This window comes from Puma concolor, chromosome E4 (assembly GCF_028749965.1).
Source record: "Puma concolor isolate L17-30 chromosome E4, mPumCon1.1.hap2, whole genome shotgun sequence".
In the NCBI taxonomy this organism is placed as follows: Eukaryota; Metazoa; Chordata; class Mammalia; order Carnivora; family Felidae; genus Puma; species Puma concolor.
The window spans coordinates 2,122,027-2,142,405 of record NC_141683.1 but is presented as its reverse complement, the minus strand read 5'-3'; the positions used below and the strand labels follow the sequence as shown (position 1 = coordinate 2,142,405).

Below are 20,379 nucleotides of genomic sequence, written 5' to 3'. Positions count from 1 at the left end.
GGACGGACACCCAGTGCATCCTCAGAGGTTCCTGGTTCTTTTTTAATTTTTTTCAAATCTTTATTTTTGAGAGAGAAAGAGAGTGAGAGCAGGGGAGGAACAGAGAGACAGGAAGACACAGAATCCAAAGCAGGCTCCAGGCTCTGAGCTGTCAGCACAGAGCCCGATGCGGACCTCGAACCCGCGAACTGGGAGACCATGACCTGAGCTGAACTCAGACGCTTAACCCACTGAGCCACCCAGGTGCCCCTCTTGGTTTTCTTTTGATGAGGGAAGAAGACACTTCTCAGGCACCTGAAGAATGTTCCAGAGGAACAAAAACCATTCTTGATCCATAATATGGGCTCAGTAACTATGAGTCACTACTTTTGTTACTGCTACTTGTCAAAGACAAGAAACTGGATGGATGACTTCCTAGGGTAAGTAAGAAGAGGTCTGTGCACCCAACCTGCTCTACACCTGTTTTTACCTTTGAAACTTTTCCTGCCATTCAAGGCTCCCTTCCGAGAAAAACTTGTCCTGGTTTTCCTGTCTTGCCCCACCGGTTCGTGCCAGGGGTCTTGGGAGGCCTCCTTTATAGCGCCCAGCTCATCCTACCCCGAAGCGCAGGCCCTAGTTTCCTACTTTTTTCTCTACAACTGGACTGAAAGCGCTCCCCTTTTTCGTGTCTGGCTCAGTGCCTGGCACACAGCGTGTTCCGTCGGACTAAACGGGACACTGGGCTTTGTAAACTGCGGAGCCCTACAAACGTGACGACGCTTTTTTTTCCCCCCCAGGGTGTGGCGACTTTCTGCAGCTTCTCCTCTACTTCCCAGCTCCTGATCCAACAGGGCGGAAGAGGGGTGTGGCTTCCAGTTTCCTGGGTCCACTGGAGAACGAGCACCCACTGGGCTCCTGTCCCCAAGGAGGCGGCCCTGGGGAGACGGGAAGCAAAGGGTGGTATCTGGTCGTCCAGCCGAGGAGGCGGCCAGGCCGGTTCGCTGTAGCTCATGTTCTTCTGACTCATTCCGCAGTCCCATGGGCTGAGTAACTTTTCCAGCCTTGTGATTGTGGAAACGTGTTTCAGGAACAGCGAGCGGATGTGAAGAGGACACGGGCGACCCCACCCCAGGCTCCAAGGTGGCTCCTGCTGGAGTCGGTACAGACGGCTTATTTGTTTGCAGACTTCCATCACCCCGTGTCACTGCCTTCCTCCACAGCTGGTAAACCCGAGGGCCCCAAGCAACCGGCGGCTCCCGGGTCTGTCCCCTGCGCGTCTGGCAGGTCCCGGCTGGGAGGTCTAGCGCGGAGGAGCCTGGGGGCCAGAGTTTACGGCCGCTGGGACTCGGCTGCATTTGCCCTCCCGCGATGGGGCTCGCTTTCCCGCAGCCGCCGCTCTCCGGTCCCGCACGACGACCGGGCCGCCCCCGCCCTGGCTGTGTCCCCGCCACGTGCAGCTCAGGAGTTGGAGGCCCCGCCCCCTGGCGACCCCGGCCTCCCGCCGGTCCGGAGGACAACTCCGTGCAGGGCGAAAGGGGCGGGGGGGCGGGGGGGGGGGGTGCAAAGGCACACCGGACAGCGCCAGGCATACAGCAAGCGCTCAATAAATGGCCGACTGGCAACTGCCCGTCGTCACTGAGCCCAGGACCCTTTACGTCGGCCCGTCAGTCGCCCACTGCCCCTCTCCGCCGCGACGCGGCAAATAAAGCAAACGTTAATGGTTAAGCAGCAGGTCAATCGCTCTCCCCCCAGCGCGGGAGCGGACAAAGACCCGAGGCCACGCCCAGCGCGCCCACCGTGGGGCGGGGTAGTGGATCTTGAGAATCCCCCCACGCCCCCGTTGGCTATTCCAGTGACGGACGGGGTCATCAGCCAACCGCAGCCCGGGCAAGACGCATGCGTCCACAGAAGCTTTAGCCCTAGATGGGGAAAAAAAGCCGCGGGCGCACCGCTGTGGCTGCGTCTGGCCAGGGCCTGGGGAAGCGGGTGCGCATGCGTGAGCCCGACACCACCCTCTCCCTGCGAGACGCGAGCGTACGCAACGTGGCCGGCCGGGGTCTCCGGGGGCGCGCCCCGCAGGGAGGGACCTCGGCCCCACGCGTGCGCGCGGGCCGCGATCTCGCGCGAGGCCGCCGGTGGACGACGCCCCGCTGGCCCCGCGCGCCCGGCCGCCGGCGGGGGCCCCCTCCTGGCAGCCGAGGGCCCCCGATCTCTGGGGACCACAACCCCTGACCGCGCACACCCAGGAGGCCGCGACCCCCACCCGCGCAGGCCAAGACCCTCAATCCTGGAGGCCGAGACCCCGGCCCTTGAGAGGACTGCCCGCCCCGTGGGGCGTTGCTGCACTGGACAGACCAACAGAGAAGCCCCGGAGCACGACAGACATTCGGAACCGTGTTCATAAACTGCAAAATACGCACAGTGAAGCAGTATAGTGTCTAGGTGTGTGTGGTAAAACTTTAAAAAGGCAGAGGAATGATAAACACAAAGTTCATCAGTAGTTATGTTGGAGAGGGGTTGGGGGTGGGATGCGGAAAACCAGGCGGGTGCTAGTGGTAACGTTCTAGTTATCGGGTTAAATGGTACATGGAAGGATATTTCCTTATGGTTTATACATAACGCATAGGACGGTTACTCATTTGTATAGAATATGATTTAGAAATAAGTGGAATCACCTCGCCTCCCAAAACAAAACAAAAGACGCGGTTAGAGAAGGAGAAGGTCTTACCTGTATTGCACTCGATTTCCAGAGCATTTCTGCACATGTTCTGTCATGTGCAGCCCTTCAAGGTATTGTCTCCATGTGCAAGATGAAGAAAGGAGACCAAAAATTCATGAGGCCGGTGGCACAAAGACAGGAAAGGTGAGCGTGCAGAAGGTCAGCGGGGAGCCCTGGGCAGTTAAATCTCCAGGGTGCTGAGCACTGTGACTGGAACAGAGAACGTGGTCGGCAAGCACTCGTTCAGCGGGTGAGTGAACTTTCTGATTATGTGGGTGTCCAGGAGTGACAGGAGCTGCCCCGAAGGCAGGTGCCCTGCTCAGCGGCTGGCTGACCACCGTGGGGACCAGGAGGACGAGAGAGGCCACTTTGGGCAAACTTCCGAGAGAAGCCCCCTCTGTGACTGTTTATGTGAGTCTGTATATCAGAGGCTGAAGATAAGACCATGTTACGATAATAAGGTTCTCGCCTGCAGTGGGGCAGCAGTCCCCAGAGAAGGGCCAGGACAAAAGAGACATTTTGAAGGGAAAGTTCATAGGACTCGTTGCCGGAATGGGTATGAGGTGTGTTGTTGTTGTGTGTGTTGTTGTGTGTTGTCTGTGGCTCCCGGATGCTGTGCCGCTGACTTCACAAGGGCGTAGAGGAACGTGGATTCGTGCCTAGCAGGTGGTTTGCGATGGAGGATAGCGGTCAGGACGGGTGAGGGCTGACGACACGCCGACACGCCAGGGAAACAGCACCTCAGTTTGAATTAGGAGACCCGATTCCTAGGCCTGTCACCCGGGACACGTCACTTCATCTGAGTGTTTGGTACAGAACGTATACGCGCAACAAGAACTGAAAAGAAGAATGTGCCCGAGCCCCTTGTCCAGATCTAGTTAAATCGACTCCTGTAGTTAAATATGCAGATACCCGCCCCTGGAACTGTGCTTGCCTCCGTCGTCCCATGATGTTACGTCCTTCATTCTGGGACTGCCACATTTGTGCTGGAAGTGCTGTCTTACCTGAGTTTCTGTCCCCCCCGCCGTGCCTGGCACAGAGCCGGAGCTCGGTAGAGGTGTGTTGCCCCGCACAGAATTGTGTGAACTAGAAAGAACACTCATTTCCCCAAGCCCTAGGTTTCCTTATTTGTAAATGAGACTAGTGGACCTTTAAAATTCTTTTGAGTTCTAGACTTCTGTTATCCAACGATGTTCTATTGATTGAGAAGACTGAACTAGCTGATTGCTGAATTCCTTTGCAGCTCCAGTGTTCCGTTGTGATACTGAGTGGCAGGTAATCTCACAGAAGCCGCGGTTGGGTGGGTTCTCAAAGGGAAAGCGTGGAGAAGGTTGAGGACAGAGACAGCACCCAGTTGTCCCAAACCAGAGTGGCACAGAATGACCAGGCTGGGAAGCAGGAGGAATACGAATGGCAGAGTGTCAAACTGAGACGCCCAGAGGAGCCAGGCGGAGGATGTGAATGTGGGACGTGGCCCTGCCGTGTGAGGGAGGCCATGCCCACCCAAGGAAGTCCGCGGTCTCTTCCAGTTTTTGAGATGAAGCTGGACTCCCAGCGTTTTATTTGAAATCCCGTGATTTTTACTGACAACCAATTCAGATTATTTTAAAACTCTGCGCAGGTTAAAAAACAACAACAAGCGAACAAAAAAGCCCTCCACGCCTCTTGGCCTGCTGGTCTCTACCCTCGCTGGCATGGTGCCCTCAATCCGCACATGCCCCAGGACGATGTTGCTGGAAGTTTCCCGTTTCTGTTCACGCCAGTTCTCCGATAGGCCAACCCTTCCCGATACTCCCAGGACTTTGATCATTTATCCCCTCCCTGCCTTCTGTTTTCAGCGTCTCCCTTTATGCTTGTGTCTCCTTCAGTCTCGAAACATGCCAGCGTCTTTCCACATCCTGAAGACGCTGCTTCGTTCTCCTACGGTCCCTGCCAGGGCCTTTCTAGAAAGTTCTTTCTTTTTCCCTTCCACAGATTTCCTAGCAGAATCCACTGCATTCTCCCTGTCTTCCTATTGTAAGCCGGCTTTGCTGCTCAGCTCGCTGTAGTTTAAGGTCTGCCTCCGCGATTCCACTGAAGGTGTTCTGACCAGGGCAGAGGTCTCTGCTGCTGAATTCGTGAGACTGCTCCAACTAGGCTAAACTCACACTCAGAGACCCAAGTGGTGTCCTTTGCTTTAATCTATGACCTGAGAAATGTCGCATCGGTGTTTATGGAACCAAACGGGAAAGTGTCCTCGAGAAAGAAGGACAGTCGGCACCATGGGACTTGCAGACAGATCAAAGTCTGTGTCGGCCACACGAAGCCCACTGGGTTGTAAGAAAAGGAGATTGCCACTAGCTTTTGAGAGGACAGTTCCGGCAGAGGCAGCTGGAAGGTACGCCGCCGTAGTCTGTGAAGAAAAGGGTGGTGACGTGATGACAGACGGTGCCCAGAGGTGGCGCCTTGGACAAGTTTGGCACCGCGGGAAGCGACATCAAGCAGGAGGTATTGGAGACACGCGTGCCTGTCAGAGTCCCTGACGTTGAGGAAATCCTGGCATGTCTGCAGGTAAAGCGGGCAAGCCAGTGGCACGGGAGATACTGGAAATGCTGGGGAAGGACTACCTGAGAGCCGGCCGCCAGGGGCGTCGGGAAGAACCGAGAAGTCAGCCAGTTGAAAGGACTGGTCCGCCTTGACGAGGAAGCGAGGAGTCTCTGAAGTAGGCAGAACGGTTAAAGGCATGAGTCGTCATTCTATCCGGACTCTCGTGGGGGCAGCGGTGACGCAGGAGAGCCCCGGTGTGCGTTTCATCTGTGACACGGAAGCGACGTCCCGTCTCCAGTCACAGGCATAGCAGATCCAGGATTGTTGGCCGCCTTAGCGACATCACTCTGCACTGGCTGTGTCCCTTCCGCTCCCTCTGCACTGATTCCGGGGGGCTCTGGCCTTGGCTGCCCCCCTCTCCTCGTCAGGGAAGTGTCGTCCCCACACCTGAGGTTTAAGCAGCCACCTCAATGCTAGTGACTCCCAATCTGTGTCTGTGACATAGATTTCTCTCCTGTGACCTAGATCTCTCTCCTGAGCCTCCCATCTATGTGCCCAGTATCTTTATGACTAGAACTGGTCATTTCTCCTTAATTCTTTATTCTAATTTTTTATTTTATTAAAAAGATTTCTTTCTGATGTTTATTTTTGAGACAGGAGTGACAGCACGAGCAGGGGAGGGGCAGAGAGAGAGAGGGAGACACAGAATCGGAAGCAGGATCCAGGTTCTGAGCTGTTAGTACAGAGCTTGAGGCGGGGCTCCAACTCACAAGCCGTGAGATCATGACCTGAGCCGAAGTCGGACGCTCAACCGACTGAGCCGCCCAGGCGCCCCAGTTCCATATCTTAGCTAATGATCGCAGTCATTTTGTGGTTGTCAAGCCAGATCCATGTTTCACCTCCCTCCCCCCTCCCCCCGCAAGTGTATATGTGTATAGTAGATACTTAAAAGAACAGGAACATATCTATATTTCGTGTGTTGGGTTTTCTTTTTCGCTTAGTACCGTCATGATCACTTGCGCATGTCAGTAAATGCCTTTTTACATTCTTAGCTGCCGCCTGGTGTTCCCTCGTACGCGCCTACTCTGGTCTGCCGCCTTGTTGAAAACCGTTTCCTTCTTTCTGTTGTGCACAGCACTGAACATGTCTGTACATACACTTTTTATTTCCTTAGATTTACCACTCAGAACTGAGAGGAGGACCGAGGAGTGGGACATTTGAAAAGCTTTTAATACCTATTGCCAAGTTGGCCTTCTGGAAAAATCGTACCAGCAGAGTATACGGTGCACTCATTGCCTGTACCTTTGCTAGGATCGGGTGTTATATTTCATTTTTGCTGATTTAATAAATTCCATCTGAGCCTCCGAACCCAGCCCCCATCCCTCTCCCCAACCACCCCCACCCCGTGTCCTTCTGGGTAGCTCCCCGACTCACATGTCACTTGGGACACACGTCACCTGGGAGGCGGAGGGGAAGGTGACGCCAGATTTCCCATGGGGACAGGTCTCAGTCTTAGGCTCTGGCCCCACTTCTGCTGCTCTTGTGCACAGAGCTGGCTTTCCGACCACCCTTCAGTGTCTTCCCTAATCTCCCTCTTTTCCTAACTTCCTGCCTCCGGAGGTGGTGGTTTTCTCCCTGCGCGTTGGGGCTGATCCCCCAGGGGCACAGCTGTCCTCCCCCCATCTCTGGAAGCTTCGTCTCCCATCAGCATCGGCTCCCAGGAACAGTGTTTCTGCCTTCCATTTTCCAGCAAGCAAACCTACTCAAATCTGTCCTGTACAGGGGAAGACAGTTCCGTCACCCCGTTACCCTCTCAAACTGCCACTTTGTCTCCGCCTTCCTTTGCCATCAAACTTCTCCCAAGGTCCCGAGAGTAATTAGGAAGAGTGTTCGTCCTCATTTGCCTCTCTCGGTTCCAGCCCCTTCTTCTCTGCTGAAACCGCAGTCTTCAGGGTCCCCAGTGACCTCAAAGCTGGTTGGAAGGCCAAGTCGCCCCCCTCCCTTCAGTCAGCTGGTGACACAGGCCACGCCCTCGATGCCCTGGGAGGCTGTCTCCCCTGTCCCCGCTCTCCCCTCTCGGGACAGTGCCTGTGATGCTGCGTGCCCTCCAGAGGTCTGCAGGCCCTCACCCCGTCTCCCCTCCCTCGCTCTCCTTCTCTCTTGGGTTTTCTCGCCTCTTTCTGGGGTACCAGGGGTCTCCTTTGCACCGATGACTCACAGGCTCTCCGGGATGCCAGACCCCGGGTTTTATAGTCACCTGCTAGGCCGCTCCACCCGGATGTGACTGCGCGGATCCCACAGGTTAGCCACCAGGCCCTGCCCACTGCTCCCCTGCCATCCGAGAGCTGCCCTGTGGCACATCCCTGCAGCGTGCCAGGTGCTTTCCGTAGGCCTCGAATCAGGCTCTCCCACAACCACGCGAGGCTGCCTGACTGCTCCCGTCCCGGTTGTGAGGTCTCTAGTAGACGGTGGCTCGTGCTGGAGCCACGGTGTGGCGTTTGCCCACGTAATCTCTTCCTGCTCCCCTGTGCCAGCGGCGGCCGCTCTCCAGCCCCCACCCCCGTCCCTGGGAGTGTTCCCTGTGCGCCCACCCAGTACATGCCAACCCACTGCACGCAAGCGTGCGTCCCTTTTGCCTGAAACCAGCAAAGCCCTCTTCCACTGTCCCTGACAGATTTCATTCTAAAGCACAATTTTAAATAAACCACTACAAGCGAAGAGCCTAAATAGTTTTGGTGCCGGACACGGTTCTCGCCTGCAAGGCCCCCACTCCCGTGCCAGCTTTTCGCCCTCTGGGGGCCCATCGTGCGCGTGTGCTCCGCCCGGCCGGCCGAGAGCGCGAGCCCTGGACGTGCCCCCCACCCTGCCGCCCAGCCCAGCCCCTCCGACCCTCTCCTTCCCATCCTGTCCTCACCCTCCGGTGAGGAGGACACTGCCCAGCATGGCCACTGGGAGGAGCCCTTGTGCCACAGGCGCGCCCGCAGGACAGAGCTGTGCGACTGCGTGCTGCTGTCTGGCAAGGCCACCACGGTCCCCGTCCCTCCCCGCCCAGCAAGTACGGGGCCCTCTGCATCTCCGTTTCCATGCTCTTCTTCCAGACGGCCTGCTCTAGACGAGCGGACCCTGGATGGGAGCCAGGGGGCCCAAGACCGCCGCCCCAGCTTGGCCACCGGTTGGCTAACAGCTCGACTTTTGTCACCTGTGAATCAGGGGCGCTAAGCCCCGCCCTGTGAGCCTAACAAGAACCGGCTTGATGCTATTTACCAGCTACCAAGTGCCCCAAGGTTATACCTTCGTCTGATCTCAGATGGTGTCATTCCCCCCTCCCGGGCACCCTGGGCCTCCGGCTGGGAGCTCACCATCTGTGAGGGGTTCCCGCCTCCCTCCCACCTCTGCTAACAGAAAGGGATGAGCGGGAGGCGCAGCGAGGGGGCTGGAATGGACGTGACCCAGAACGTCTGGAGAAAGGGCAGAGCGGGAGCCGCAGGAAAGGACAGGCGTGGAAAGGAGCTGGGGAGGCGGTGGCCAGGTCCAGAGCCAGAGGGAAGGCTCCTCGTAGTTTTGCTAAAACACTAAGTGAGTTAAAGGGAACGTATGCACGAATCTGAGCGAGTGAATGAAATGCCCCTCCCCCGGGGGAGGGATTGGAAGGCTTGGGGACACTAGGTGGCAGCACAGGGCAGCAAACCAGGGGCGAGTGCCTTCCGACGGCGGGAGCCGGAGCTCCCCACTTTAGGCACCGCGGCCCCTTCTCCACAGGTGTTCTTGCAAATGAGGACACCCTCAGTGGCGAGGACACCAAGGTGGGCGGGGAGGAGAGGCCCGGGGGGAGCCAGGTGTTTGTCGTTTGGGGTTGTTTTCAAAAGGCCCCCCCGAGGATTAGAGTTTCCGACTTTCAAAAGGATACCAAAAAGAGGGGGAGTCTGGAATGAGGTATGGGGAATCTGGATTAGGGTCAGGGGGATTGGGATAGGATTCCCCGACCCAACTGGCTGGGAAAAGAACTGTTGCAGGAATCTTTTTTTTTTCTTTTCTTTTTAATGTAGGAATGGTCCTACCTCATCCATTCCTGCCCTCGGGACACCTCAGACCCCTCTCCTCCAGTTTCCTCATAGACGGAGAGCCCCTAACCTTTCTCCGCAGAGCAAAAGCAAAGCAGAAATCAGGCATGTAGCTCACAGAAGCTCTCCATCCTACCCTTCCATCGAGTTTGGGTTCTTTGCTACAGGATAGAAGGCTCCGCCCAAACCCAGGGACCACTGAGGACACCCCCCCCCCCCCCCGCCCTGTCAGCCAGGAAGCCCTGAAAAGCTCAGCGTGGCACAAAGCCACGGTTGGCCGCCGAGCCACCACCATGCAGGTGTCCTGTGTCTCGAATATGGCCCCAGCGGAAGATGCCGCCTCCGCCACGGCCTCACTCTGCTTGCGTTTGTAATTGCGAGACAAAATCTCCCTTTCTGGATCATTTCCCCTCCCCTGCTTGCCCAGTTCAACCTCCTGTTTTAGCAGCCAGCCACGGACACGCAGACCCAGCCCCGCCTCTCATCCTGTCTCCTCTGCCTACGGGCTATGACCCCCTGCTTCTTCCCATGCTCTTCCTGTGACTGAACCCCTGTAACACTTACTGTCTCTACAGTAATGCACAGAAAGCACCTGAGACGCCATTCAGCAAATGTCAATGATGGTCGTTGCTAATTCTAACTTTACAAGAACTCGGTTTATAAGGACTTCCACATGCACTGTCGAACTCACCCGTCCACTCGTGCATCCATTCAACAAATTTTATCAAACACCTGCTAAATGCCTGTCGCTCTTCTGGGCGCTCGAGAGAGAAAAGAACCCAATGGGCATGATCCCTGCCTTCACAGAACCTCCAAGGAAGCTTGTGGTTTTCAACATCAGCTGACACCTGCAGAGTATTGAGAGGAGATGTTAGAAACTGGCTAATCCAGGCACTTGCCCCGGACAGAAATTCCTTCCACATCACTCACGGGTGGCCATTCTTGATCAAACATTCTCTAGATTTGGTCTTTTCCAGCTATTTTGGGCAGTCTTCCTCATGCCAAACCTAATTGGCTTCCTCACTGGCATCTCTGATCCTTCCTGCACCCTTAACTAAGTTGCTCCCCTTCGGCGGGGACCCCCAGGGCGAGCAGCGAGAGACCACAGCCCGTCTCCAGCAGTGTCTTCGTGAAGCTTCTCTTTTGAGGAGTTAGATCCTCTTTTTCAGGAGTCACGTGGGGTGTCTCCCACTTCCACAGATGCTTACGTATCATCTGACCTGCCCCTGGCCTGCTGTGCGGAAACAGGTGAGCATCCCCCCACCCCCCACCCCACCCCCGCACTCCACCGAGCAGGAGAACGACTCCCAAGGTCGCACCGCTCACTCGGCCAACCCTCCAGGCTTTGGCTGACCCTCTTCTCGCGGCTTGTATGCCAGCAGCTCACTTGAGGTGAGCCTGCTCCAAAGTATCGTGACGGGTTTTTCATCTTTCTTGATCCGGACGTGATTCCCCCCTAACAGAGCCGAGGATGGCTTCGGCTTCCCAGGTCCGTGATGTTGCTGGCTCATAACGAACTCGTGTTTACCCGAATGTCCAGGGCTTACTGGTACATATCATCGCCAGGCGATGCATATCGCCACGTGCTGCACGTGCTGCACCTCCGGGGCCTAGCATCCTTCAAGGACCAGCCCTCCACGCTTCCCTGAGGAAAGCTTTCCCCATCCCACTGTACCCCATACGTGGTGCTCTCTTTCTGTCTCCAGAGAATTGCGGTCTTATTTTCTGCGCACACGTCATGTCCCGCAACGTACGCCAGCAGTTCGTGTCCTCGTCTGCCCTCTTTGATCGGGGCACGTGCCTCAGTGCTCTTGGTGGCCCTCAGAGCTTTGTGCATACAGGTCCTCAGCACACATCTGCCAAACGGGCAAATCTTATAACTTGGGAATTGATATTCTGTCCCAACACGTGCAAATACTTTGCCCATCCCTGTGGAACTTCTCGAACAAATGCTTTCAAAGCTTCCTGCGGTCCTGGGGCTAGCACACTGTGTGGTACCTCACTGAATGTCCACAGCGGCCCTGCGAGGCGGGCATGACCTTTTACAGGTAGGGGATGGAGGGTCCGCCCCCCCTCCCCGGGGGGTCACCCTGCCAGTGAGAAGCCGCCCGCACTGGGGCTGGTTCAGGCTGAGGTCCTCCCGACTCCCGTGACTTGTTTCTGGCACCTGCTGCTTTTCAGAAGCAAAACATGTGCCTTTTGGGGGACCAAGTGTGTCTGGGGCAGTCGCCCCAGACAGGCAGCCGTTGGGCGGAGCTGGGGAACCCTGCCTCTGCAGGCTGTCTTGCGGTGGTTGGGACAGGCTGCTGGGAGTCACCTCAGCTCTTTTTATTTTTTTCAGGTAAGCTCTACACCCATCACAGGGCTTGAACTCGCAACCCTGAGATCAAGAGCCGTAGGCTCTACTGACTGAGTCCCAAAAAGGAGACTGGGCCCCAAAAAGGAGAAATAAAAAAGAAAAAAATTTTTTCAAGTAATAGCCCCTTTAGTTTCTTGAGTGGGTTAGAAAACAGCTAAAAGGGTTGGTTGAGGGCCAGGGTAGGGGAGAAGTGGGCACATGGACAAACCTGTGGAATACCCCCTGAATACCCCTCTCACCTAGAAGTCCTTGTTCACAAGCCACCTTTTCAAGGAGCTCCCCCCGCCCCGTTTCAGGCCTCATGTACTTCCCTTCCCGTGTGACTCCTGGGGCCTGGGTTGCACCTGCACAGCCCCCAGGTTCCAACCATGAAACCCCCTCCAGGCTCCCCTGAAGCCCCTCTCCCCCCAAGTATGAGGCCCCTGTCGTCGACAGAGCAATCACAAAGAAGAGAATAAACGTCTATGAAACAAATGCCTTAGATGGAAACAAGTTGGTGCTCGTGTGCATTTTCATGTGCCGGGTCGGCTCCGAAGCTAGATCCCCCCCAGGGACCCAGGTGGGAGAGACTCAAAGAGGCCAGGCCAGGGCCGGGCGGGCCGGGGCGGGGCTGGGGGTGCCCCCGGGCAGCCAGCCCCACACCTCCACGGGGCCGGCCGCCCCTCTCCCCGATTCCCAGCGCCGCGGGCTCCCGAGAAGAATACGGCTCAGGAGCATAAGTGACCTTTCACACCTCAGACAAGCCAAGTTTGTTTTCTCCTTTTCTGTCCAGCCCACAGCAGGAGGGAGGGGGGAACGGGCTGGGCCTTGTCGAACTTTCTCCCGCTACAATACCCCAGAGGGGTTGAAGTGGAGGGAGTAAAGGATCTATTTATTTTGGCTCAGGAGGGACAATGTAAGCAGATGGTCTTTGATGGGATTAGCGGCGTAATCTCTAAGACCCTGGTAAATTGGAAAATGATCCATTATATTCCACGAACCTTTGGCGGCTTGGGCTCCTGGGGAGGGAGGGGCAGGGCCCAGGGGCACCTTGTTAGAAAAGACCCCCCTCTGGGAGCAGCCCAGTCCCGCCCAGAGAATTTGGGAAGGGGCTCGTTAGCTGCGCCACCCGGGCCCCTCTCCTCCTAGGGCTCTCAGAGCCTCCTCCTTCCCCGTCGCCCTCCCCCCTCTTTTGAGAGTGTTGAGGTGTCCGCGCTACCGCCCCTGCCCCCCACCCTTTCCATTCCCAGGGTGTCCGGGGACTCTTCTTTGTGGAGAGAATGATATTGGGTCTCCCGCCTTGGAGGGGCAGAACATTCTTCTTAGACTCCAATTTGTATCCCTCGAACTGAACTTCCCAGTCTGTCCCCCCCCCCCCCCCCCGCTCCCGACCAGACGGGAATAGCCCAGAGGACCCCCTCCACGCCACGCCGTGGGGGGGGGGGGGAAGCGGGGCAGAGGCTGGGCCAGGGAGAGGGGGAGAGGCAGACCCTTCCCCCTCCCCCAGGAGGGACGGGGGCAGGGAAGGAATGTGGAAGGGGAGATGAGGTGCTAATGAACCAGTCCGCCCAGCCCTCCGCCCTCTTCACTCACCTCCGTCCCCCCAGAGCCCCAGCGCCTCCAGGAGCAGGAGCCCCTCCGTCCGGAGGACCTGGGCGGGGGCGGGGCGCCTGGGGGACCGCGCAGCGTCAGGTGCGGCGCAGTAGGTCCGGGAGCTCTCTGCGGTGTGCCTCTGCGTAGTACCCTGTAGTTTATAGAGAAACTTGGACGTTCAGAAGGTCATGTGGATCTCCTCACCACGGAATGAGGGGGGCATCGGAAAACTTGGGAGGCAGGTCGGGAGAGGGCCGGCGGCTTGCGAGACGGGCCCCGCTCCGTGGGTCCCGGCTGCCTTCGCTTCACTAGCAGACCGGTGGGTGTCGGTCAACACGTGAAATGTGTGTGTTAACCGCCGCGCGATCTGTTTTTGGGGAGTCCGGTCCGAGACCTCGCCTAGTTACAGCCATCCTTGAACAGGTGTCTGGTCGTAATCGTATCACATGTATACATTTAATTTGGGGGGATTAAAAGCCAAGGCAGAAACAACCAAAATACGCAGTTTTCCGCACGTAGAATCTCCACGATTCTTTAAAACTAAATGCACAGATAAGGGAAGCTGGAGGGGGACAGACAGAAAGGCAGCAGGAGTTACCTGGAACAGAATAGAAATTCAACGTTTCTGAGTGTATTAACTTTAGCTGTAAGAGGTGTAGCAGGTGACTGGTGGGGGTTCCAGGAGGAATTACACTTGTACAATATTTTGTTTCAGGCTATTTCAATGTATTAAGATATAGTTTACTTTATTTTAGCATTTTTTGAAAGAGGGACACTTTGTAATGTATGTATTTTTTAAATATTCTTTTTTTTACTTTACTCTTTTTTTTTTTTTTTTTTTAATAATCTCTATGCCCCATCCGGAGCTCGAACTCAGGACCCTGAGATCAAGAGTAGATCAAGAGTCACCCGCTCCGTCCACTGAGCCAGGCGGGAGCCCCTAATGTATATATTCTTTTTGACATAGCTTGAGCGGACGGGGATTTGCAGACTGGCTGACACAGGAAGGCAGAGTGGAGGGCCATCGAGCTACAGCCCCCCCCCCCCCAACCACCTTTCCCACTGCCCCCCCCCCCCCAGTGAAAACCTCACAAAGTTGACCGGACAACCCTGAATGGCAAGAAAGCTACAATCTCGTGAATTTCTGTGGATGGCCAAGCTGGCACACAGGCACACACTGGGCACGTTAGTTAATTTACTGAGTTCACGGCCCCAGGAAGTAAGTTTCCTCTCGTCCATTTTCCCTGTTCAGAAGAGAGGTTCAGAGAGGGTAGGTAACTGGCTTAGACTCACACAGCCAGTGAAGTGGTGGGGCGACCATTGCAGACTGTGCCCTTCCCAGCACCCGCACCCTCCACGGGCCCTCGGGCCTTCACATCAACCCTCTGCCGGGAACAGCCCGCCGGGACGTTCACCTCGGGGCGGGGACCCTCCTGGGCAGCAGTCCTGCTCCCCGTTCTCCTGGGCTCTCGCGGAAGCACCCACTCTTCAGCCTCACTCCCACAGCTCGTGGTGTCCTCTCAAGTCTGTGTGCACCCTGCCCCGGATTAATGCCCGAGACACTTACTGACCGAGTCCAGAACGTTCTGGGGTGAGATTGAGCCACCAAATCCGGGTCGGTCTGGTTCCCTCCCGGCTCTGGTCACCTTCGCACTGGAAGGACGCTTCTTTTATGGAGGATGGAAGGGGTGGAGGAAACGACGAGGCCAAGGCCACAAGGCTGGTAGTGGCCACAGACACGGGGGGGGGGGGGGGGAGAGGCTGGCAGGGGGGCATTTATTCAGGTGTTCTGAGAGTGAAATGCCCCCCCTCCCCAAGGCGGCCAGGACTTGCTCTCAGGTGGCAGTGATCCCAGGATCCCACCTGGATCTGGAGGGCTTGGGCGGGCTGGGTCCCCCTCTTGGCTATCTGCTCCGTGCCCTGGAATGTTAGAGCTCCCCGGGGGAGCGCGGCTCTCCATCCCCTTCCCCTGCCCGGGAGAACCACAGACCCGGGAGGTCTGCTGGGCCCTAACTCTCTGGAGCCGGGCTCCCTCAGCCCCTGGAAACCTGGGTCTACAACTACGCAGCTTCGGAAGGGAAGGGACGGGAAGGGACTCCCGGCGCCGCGGGAGGAAGGGAGGGTAGCAAGGCCTCCGGCCAAACTCCGTGAGCCTCCCCCCTCCCTTCCAGCGCCCTGTCCGGTCCCGGTGTCCTCCGTTATTTCTCCGTATCTCTTCCCCTCCTGTCCCCTCGGTCTTGGCCCCTCTTGCCCCCAGCCTCTGTGTGTCTCATCTTCCTCGTCCCGGGCTCCCGGGGCTCCCCAGGCTCCCCCCGTTGCCCCAGCTTCTCCGGACCCCGAGGCCGGGACGAGCGGGGACGAGCCGGGAGTGCGGCGGCCGCGGACCCGGGTCCCTACGCTCTCCACGGTTCTGGCTTCGCGAGCCAAAGCCTGGCGCCGCGAATCCCGAGACGGCGTCTGCAAAGGCCTGGCGGCCAAAAACTCAGACTCGAGGGAGGACCGGGAGGACGGCGGTGGCGGGGAGGGGGGGGCGGCGGCGGGGGGGGGGGGAGGTAGTTCTCGGCTTTATTCCCCCGGGACGGGCTCCGCGGCGGCGATGGGGGGAGGGGGGTGGGGACCCGCACAGCCTCGAGCCCGCTTTTCGCCTGACCCGGGTCGGGGCAGCGGGCGGCCAGAGGCGACCCCGCGGCCCCCGCTTCCCGGCTCCGGAGACCCCGCGCCTCCTGCTTCCCTCGCCCCCCCCCATCCCGCGCCGCCCCCTCCCCGCGGCCCCGGATCCCGCGGGCACCCCCCCCATCCTGCAGCCCCCCTCAGTTCCAGTGTTGCCTGCTTCCCGCAGCACCCGACCCCCGCTCCCCGCACCCCTGAAAGCCTGGGCCCCCCCCCCGGATCCTGCAGTCCCCCGGACTTCCCAAGCCCCCCTTTTCCTGCAGTCTGCCGACCCCGCGCCCTCCCATCCCGTGCCCCCCCCCACCCCCGCTTCCCGCGGCCGTTCCCGCGCCCCCTGGATCCTGCAGCACGCCCCCCCCCGCCAGGATCCGTCCCCCACATTCCCACGGACCCCCAACTCCAAGGCCACATCGCTCCGTCTCCGCCCCTCCCCTCGGGCGCCTCGGAGCCTTTTCTTTTCCATTTTGTTACCTTGCCTTTATCATTTAATTTAACGTTTTTAATATCCTTGTTATGTTTCCCTTTTATTTCATTTAGGGTCATTTCATCCCTTTGGTTTTAACGTTTTACCTCATTTCACATAGTTTTTGTTCTCCTCCTCCTCCTCCTCCTCTGTTTCCCTTTCCCTGTTTTCTTTTTCTTTCTCTGTTTACTGGTCGCCTGGGCCGTCGCGTCCCCGGAGCTGGCAGAGCCTAGAAGGACCCCCGCCCCCAGCGGGGACTTTGTGGGAAGCGGGCAGCCAGCCACCTGAAAAGCACGACTCGGGTCGGAGGGCAGGGGGCGCGGGGCCTGGCCCCAGGCAGACAGAGGGACAGGCGCACGGTTCACACTGGGACTCAGGGACCCCCAGACACACCCGCAAACACCGACATCGACAAATGTCAGACACGCAGCCTCAAGCCACGCAAACACGCCGCCCTGGCAGAAGCAGAGCCGGGACGTAATGGACACAGCACACACATCACTGCGCGCTGTGGAGACAGGACTCAGACGCACTTAAACCTGCGCGCACACCCTGGGCAGCCCAGGGGGGTTTCAGCGCTAACAAACCATCACAGTGTGACCCCCCCCTCCCCCCCCCCCCCCCGGCAGCCTCGGGGTGCAGAGGGAACCTGCCGGTCTCCGTGGCAGGCACCGCGGCCGCATACACAGCCGCCCAGAGTTCATTACCTCTGCCTCGACTGAGGTGGTAGGGGCTCCAAAGGTGGGGAATACTGGCCGCCTGTTTGGCCCAGGGTTCCGGCCCAAATCCGGGAGCCCCAGCCCCAGAGGTGACCATCGGACCTGGAGAACCTTCTGTGAAGCAGACAGGGGCCAGCACGGCATCCGGAAAAGGCACTGTGTTAGAGTGGCGGGCATGGGACCCGTGTGCCCGTTCGTTCGTATTCCCGCCTCGCGGATCACGGTGCTGCCGTTTGGTCAGGTGCCCACAGAGGGACCATGATTTCCGTGAAAAGGAGCAGAAAAGACGTGTGCGGTTCTAGGAATAAAAGTACAGATATAGCTACCAAGTAGACACCTGGGGAGATGTCAACAGAAAATCTTTCTCCAGCCCATGGGTGTTGTGACCAAGCGGGCACGCTCGCCGGACCTCTGTGGCGAGGTCTGGGGTGACTGGTGCCGTGGGAGCTGCGGGGGGAAAGGCTGGTTTGTGGGGAAAACACACGTATCAGATATATCATCAAATCAACAAAAAGGGATATTTTGGCAGCCTTGGGGATGAACTCTGGGGTAAAAGACCAGCCGGACCGGGTCCCAGAAGTCCTGGGTCCGGAAGGGTCCCTCGGGTATAGCCGCACACGAGTGGTGGCCAGATATGTGGCCAATGGCAATGGCGGAACCTGACCCCAGGCAGGTGTCGGGACACACAGACCCTGCTGGGCGAAAACACAAAGCTGTGGGTGCCCTCTCCAGACCTGCTCCACCCATGGCCCCTGAGAACCATACCAGGCAAGGGGCAGGCAAGGTTACAGATGTCCAACTGGATTGCCAGGGACATGCATTTTGCAGGAGAGAAGAGGAGATGAGAGATGTTCACGCGCACACACACAACTCCATAGGTTTGGAGGTCAGTCATTGTATGTGAGAGCCACAGACGTGGGCAAGCGCATAGCTCAAAAGGGAAATGCTAGTGAGTCCCTGTCTGGAATGCTGGGTGGCTGGAGGCCGGGTCTCCACGGGACAGCCCTGGGAGGGGGTCCAGCCACCGTCCAAAGACTCCAGATCCAGGCAGGGGGATACGCCTGCTGAAGCCGCCGATCCGTTCGCCAGTTTCTGGACTGAGCCTGGAGGAGAAACAGGCAGATGTCAGGGCCACGTCCCAGGTCGCTAACGTGGGACAGAGAAAGGCAAGCTGGGCCCCTGGGGCCGGCTGGCTGTCAGCCTCCTGGTCTGCCCTGCCTTTGACTGGCTCCTTGGTGCCTTTCTTATAGGTGTTGGTCTCTGCCTCTCTGGGCTCCTCTCTCTGCTGGGCGCGCGCGCGCATGTGTGTGTGTGTGTGTGTGTGTGTGTGTGTCTTTCTTTCAGTCCCTCTTCGGCTCCTTCACTGTTGTGTATTATACGCCAGAGGAGCAAACAGGACACATAGAGACAAATGCATTTCGTAGACGTGGAGGTCATTGGCCATAAAGCCCGTCCATCGTGCTGGTCTCTATATACTTTATGTGATCACACATTTTCGTGTTTGTGTAAAAATCTAAGTGCAGCCTCGACATTTTGTTTCCCTGCAGGCTTCTGGCTACTGTCTCTTTGGGTGTCTGTCTCTGCCCGCTTCTTTCAAAGATCCTTCCCTTTCTTCATTCTACCACAGCTTAGGTCATCTCCCCAGTATGGCCTTCTTTGAAGTCGGCCTCAGGTGGGGAAAGGTTCTGTTGAGACGGGGGGGGGGGGGGGGGGGGGGGGGGGGAGCTAGATGGCCACTTTAGCAGTACCTAGAGGGGGACATTTGGAATTGCTGGGGCTGCGGGTATCTCTGGGGACGTGAAAAGGCCTTTGTGGCCACTCAAATGGAGAAGGCCCCTTGATCCACTCGGGGGTGGAAGGCCTCTTCCGAGGGGAACGGAGGAAAGGACGTCGGTGAGGCTATGAAGTCCGTGGCTCCTGCCCGGCCAGGCGGAGGAAGGGGGACCCCGAGTCAGTGGGGCGAGTCCTGGGAACGATTGTAGAAAAAGGAGAAAGCCCGAGAGGCAGTGTACAGGAGGCCTGAGTGAGACAGGGCCAGAGCTGGGGAAGGGAGACAGTGATGTGGCTCTTTAGAACCCGAGGCAGCAGGGGACATCTAGGTGGGGAGCCCCACGGAGGCCGGACACCCTGGGGGAGGGGAGGGGCTCCAGTGGGACTCTATCCTCCCCGTGGGCGCTCACCCAGCAGCTGGACCGAAGCAGGTGCCAACACCCCGTGCTTAGTGCCCTTGACTATTTACTAGGTGGGGCAAACAGGGCGGGCACAGGGCCTGGGAACGGGGTGGGCTTTGGCAGCAGCTGGGAGAGCGCCCAGCCCCAGGCCTACGACCAGAACGTCCGGGATGAGCCCATGCCGCCCCCCCCCCCCCCAGATAGGCAGGCCCTCGTTTTCTCCCCCAGTCAGGACGCCCCCTCCGTGGGCCCTCCCGAATGTGTCCCCGCTCCCCCACTCCCTTGAGCCGGGCGTCCGTCTCTCCACCTCTGTCACTCTTCACAGCTTCCCTGGCTTCGTCTGCCCCCCTCGGTCCCAGGTCTCTGTCTCTCCACCCTCACCCCCCCCACCTTTGTTAATTCAAAGACTTCTTCCCAGCCCCTCCCTACTCTTCCCAGAAGAGAGCTGAGCAAAATGTCCCCCTCCGTCAGCCCCCTCCTCCGGGCCTGCGGCCCCTCTCCCAGTGTCAGATAATTGCTGGCGTGCGGCTCTGATGCCAGAGCTGGAAGGAGAGGGGGGAGAGAAATAAATAATAATTTGCTTCCATTCAGCGTATATAGGTTACTTGATTTGCATATATGCTAATAATGCTATAATTACCCTGCTGTTCTGGCCTAGGATCAAGTTCTATAAATACATGGGTAGCAGAGTTAGGCCCAGCAACACCACCCCAAATTATAAAGTATGTGTACCCTAAATCCACAAGCCTCTCTTTGTTACAACACAGCCCTCGGAGGTCCTGGCTCCCGGCCCCTCCTGTGTTCGGAGGAGGGGAGACCGGCCCGGATGAGAAAATATTCTAGATCACATGTGATTTGTATGTACCGATGTTATTATGAATCAGGTGTGACCAGTTTTAGGAAAATCGAAGATCTCCCCCCCCCACACCCAGTTGTTGAATTAGTTGTTATTACCCGGATGCCCTCACCTCCTGGGGGGGGGCCGTACTTTGGGGTGCAGGTTGGGGCGCAGGAGGAAGACACCGCCCTACGCTTGGGTCTGTTGAGATGTTTAGGAAAGTGCCGGCTACTGGGTGCCGTTCCCCAAAGCTGCCCCCGCACCTCAGCCCCCCCACCCCACCCCACCCCCCACCCCGTCCC

The 20,379-nt window shown here is 57.9% G+C and overlaps 1 long non-coding RNA gene across 1 annotated transcript; it reads left to right on the top strand.

Annotated features, from left to right (window-relative positions):
* The first annotated feature begins 1,543 nt into the window (after positions 1–1,543).
* LOC147572206 (uncharacterized) lies at positions 1,544–6,275 on the top strand. The gene is made up of 2 exons (XR_015246073.1): positions 1,544–2,421; positions 2,730–6,275. It is a non-coding gene; the product is annotated as an uncharacterized LOC147572206 (long non-coding RNA).
* Positions 6,276–20,379: the final 14,104 nt, after the last annotated feature.